Here is a 4,582-nt window from a genome sequence, read left to right on the forward strand (position 1 = left end):
AACTCACTCTGTAGACCAGGCTGGCTTCGAACTCTGAGATCTGCCTCTAGTATTGGGATTAAAGGCGTGTGCCACCACGTCCAGCACATCTGCATCGTTTAATGTCCTACTTGACTCCGAAGTCTCATCACTGACTCAACCATAGAGAAGTGATTCGGGTGCACGGTGAGAAGCTGCACCTCTGGATATGACTGTCTCCCTCCTCAACCATAGAGAAGTGATCCAGGTGCGCGGTGAGAAGCTGCATCTCTGGATATGACTGTCTCCCGCCTCGTGCCCCCCATTGGCAGATTGGATGAGGAGAATCTTTTTAGCCTGGTCTGGTAGAGCCAGGTGCTTGCTATCGAAAGCACTGAGACATTGCAGGTGAATTCTGGAGCCTGGAGACTCCAATGTGGAATATGGACCCCTTGTGTTTGGTCTGCAAAGCCAACCACAACAACCTGGTCAGGTACAAGTTAGTCCAGCACCCAAGCCATCTACTTCAGGAACTGGAGTAGTTTCTGGGCATGAAAGAAAGCTAGTTCTAAAAAGTTGTGTTCTACAAGCTTAGTCTACCCAGGTGAACTTGCCTTAGACCAGTGCTATCTAGAAACAGGTCTCCTTGGCAACAGGTTGGGTCTTCCCACCCCACCCCAACCTCCCCAAAATGGCCTCCTTCGTGTTCCTTGTTTTGTTGTTGTTTTGTTTGTTTGTTTGTTTGTTTGTTTTTGAGACAGGGTTTCTCTGTATAGCCCTGGCTGTCCTGGAACTCACTCTGTAGACCAGGCTGGCCTCGAACTCAGAAAACCGCCTGCCTCTACCTCCCAAGTGCTGGGATTAAAGGTGTGCGCCACCACTGCCCAGTGTGTTCCTTGTTTTACCTCTGTACCCTTCCATCCCGTGGCTTGGCGTTCCTATCCTTCAGGTCCTGGGGACACTTGACTATTCTCCAGACTTAGCCTGTGACATATCAAGAACTGGGACCTGACTCTGCGCATCCCATAGAGACAGGTTTCAGCCAGGTCTGGGCCTTGCCAAGCTCTTCAGATGGCCAGACCACCTCAGAGTCACAGCTTCACATTCCTCTTGGCTTTGCTCAAGCTTGCTACTCCATCTACAAAGTAGAATCCTTTCTTTGCACACTAGGTCCTATTTAAATTTGCTCATGTCACATGACACAGTGGAGGTGGTGGGTGGGGTGGCAGAGAGGAAGGAGGGTCTTTTGAGTTCGAGGTCAGCCTTGACTACTGAGTGAGTTCCAGGACAGCCAGGGCTGCATGGAGAAACCCTGTCTGAAGTCCTGACATACAGAAAAATGACGGTAGCAAGTTGGATGGGCATCTCATCCTCTGAAGTGTCTGTCACCTTAAAGAGCTGTATTCCCTGCTGACAACATCACAGGGTCAGAGGTAAGAGATGGAACAACACAACCTCTGCTCCAGGGTGACGTTCCTTAGGAGACCTCTCACGTGCCAGGAGGTAAATTAAAACACGATGACACACAGGGATTCAGCAAATATAGCCTTGAAGTCTTGATATACCAAGGAGGGTGAAAAACATGTGCTGGTTTTTTCTTTAATACTATAGTTTCTTAGAAATTTGTGGCCTGGAGCCAGACTTCCTGGGAGGCCCAAAAGACCTCAAGGAAGAATTTATTTTTTTATTTTCAGACACAGATTTTCTCTGTGTAATTCTAGCTGTCCTGGAATTCTAGACCACGCTGGTCTCAGAGATCCACCTGCCTCTGCCTGGTGTAGGGATTAAAGGTGTATGACACCACATGGAGGGAGAGTTTTAAATGGTCCTGATAGGCTGAGGGGCACTATCAGAGGCTAGTGCAGAGCCTCATGGGGCCCCAGCCCTAGTGGTATAGAGTAGGAAAGCCTCTCCTGCCAGCTGATCTGTCCTTTCTGAGAGGAACTGCATACTTAACCCTTGGGTGCTGGTTGTCACATTGACTCCCAGTTGTGACAACCCAAACTGCCTAGAGACATCTTTCACTGTTCTCAGGGGAAACTGCCCTGGTTGAGAGAAACACAGATACAACAAACAGGTGTCAAGCATTTTGTGCGGAATAAGTTCTAAGGAGATAAGCTTCTCTAGGCTTTAAAAAAAAAATCACAGGTCACAGAAGCCAACAAAAGACAAGATCTGGGGGGGAGATGCTGGGGACTAGAGTGAGCCCAGTAAACATTAATAGCACTTTATCTAAAGAGATAGAGGTATTCTCGAACATGTGAGCAAGGAATAGTAAATAGTTTGTACTCTGTATTTTACAAAAGGTGTTACCTTTCAACAGAGTAAGAGGATGTCAAACAATATGAATCAAGTAGAACTTCTAGTAAGGAAAACACTGCAAAAAGTCTCTCCAAATAAACTAAACATCAGACAAAACCCTTAATCCCAGCCAGAAAGAACTGTACGTTTCCAGACAGGTTAGGAAGCTATCCAGAAACAGCCCAAACAAAGGCCATAGAAAGAGTGAAGGAAGTACAGGACCTTGGCTGATGGGTGAGAGGCCGGATGTCCTGAGACAGGACAGGGAAAGAGGAGGGACAGACAGAACTGGCATACAGCTTTCTAGACGTGCTCAGTGTGTCCAGCCTGCAGCCCTGCGAACACTGTATGGCTGTGTACAGGCAAGGATAGTTCTCAATGCCGCCTGACACAAAGTTGTGAGCTTACTTTAAGCGTAAGTTTTTGGCATTTTGTCCATGGCCATATCTCCCCAAACATGCCCAGTTTCATCGGATGGGATTTCTTTTTCCCCTTGTTCTTGAACATGAGATTTGTGTGACATCTTGTAAATGAAACCATGTTCCGATGTCGGAAGGTTAGACTTGCCTGCCCACCATCAGTTCTAACCATTAAGACACCAGCAAATTCCAGTAACTGGAGAAGGAGAAACTGAGGCTTACTTTTACAAGGTCACAAAAGGAATGCAATGATCAAAAAGAAATCACCCATCAAAACCCACCAGAGTGGCACGAAAACAGAGGAGACTTATCTAAAGGAAGACGGAGAACTAGCCAGAAGGAACAGGGCTGCTAGGAGGGCAGTGTATATGTGGGTGGGGAGGTAATGTGTGTGTGAGGGAGGAGGGGGGAGAGCAGTGGGCAGGTAGTGTGTGTGTGTGTTTGTGTGTTTGTGCCACGGGTGGGGGGTGTTGAGAACAGAGTATAATGACACACCTGTATAAAATGCCATTAGGAAATCCATTATTTGGGCTGGAGAGATGCCTTGCTTATTGAGAGCACTGGCTGCTCCTCCAGAGCACATGGGTTCAGTCCCTAGTACCCAATATCAGCCTAGACATGCATGTAGGAAAATACACAGAAAAATTAAACTAAACGGCCCTATATGGTGGCACACAACTTTAATCCCTGTACTTGGGAGGCAGAGGCAAATGAATCTTTGTAAGTTTTAAGCCAGCCAGAGCTACATGGCAAGATCCTGTCTCAAAAGCAAAACAAACAAAACCCATTATTTTTAGATAGCAGTGTAAAATTAACTTTAAAAAAAAAAAAAGGTCAAAACAATGTAAGTATTCACCTCAAAGTCTGTACCAAGAGATACTGTCTCTACGGCACAGTCACCAAAAGATTTTCAAACAAAATCGGAAGTTTACCACCAAAAGGGTATCAGTAATGAGATCTATCAGGAGGAAGACAAAATTCAGGAAAGATTAATAGATAAAGACAGATCGTAGAGCATGTGAACCCCAATTGTTTCAAGAAAAAGATGTTTGTTTGTTGAGACAGGGCTTCTCTGCGTGACAGTCACACTTGTCCTGGAACCCACCGTATAGATCAGGCTGGTCTTGAACTCAGCCTTCGGTTGCCTCCCAAGGGCTGGGATTAAAGTCCTGCAGCATCACTTCGTGTGGTGTCTGTGGGTGGAGGGCCTGGGATTCTGACTCGGAGTTGCTTGATAGTTTAGCCAAGGTAACTGCAGGGCAGTGTGACAGATGTGTATGTGAACTGAGTCCTGAAACCTAGCCCTTTTCATTAAGAACTCAGGGGATTGGACTCCACTATAGCTTTTCTTTCTTTCTTTCTTTCTTTCTTTCTTTCTTTCTTTCTTTCTTTCTTTCTTCCTTCCTTCCTTCCTTCCTTCCTTTCTTTCTTTCTTTCTTTCTTTCTTTTTTTTTTTTTTGCCAGTCTTTCCTATATCAACAGGTGGGCTGTCCCAGACACACACACACACACACACACACACACACCCCTCCGCAAAGTGGGGCCATGTAGCTTTTCTGTTTTTGTTTGTTTGTTTGTTTGTTTTTGTTTTGTTTTTGCTACTTTGTGTGGGTTCCTTCTAGGTTCTTCTGTCTCCTAACAGTATCTTCTCTGGCTCAGCTCAGCTTCTCCTGCCTCACCCTCTCCCATTGTCCCTCTGCTCAGTTCTCTCCTTTTCTCTCCTCCCTCCCCTCCTTTCATCACTTCCTTTGACTAGCCTTACTCAATCTTCTTTCTTCCTCAGCTGTCTTCTCTAACCCTGCTCTCGACCCTGGACCCTCCTCCCCTGTCTCCCGGGCTCTCCTCCCCTGTCTCCCTGACCCTCCTCCCCTGTCTCCTGGACCCTCCTCCCCTGTCTCCTGGAC

Source organism: Grammomys surdaster, unplaced genomic scaffold (genome assembly GCF_004785775.1).
Source record: "Grammomys surdaster isolate TR1022 unplaced genomic scaffold, NIH_TR_1.0 219, whole genome shotgun sequence".
In the NCBI taxonomy this organism is placed as follows: Eukaryota; Metazoa; Chordata; class Mammalia; order Rodentia; family Muridae; genus Grammomys; species Grammomys surdaster.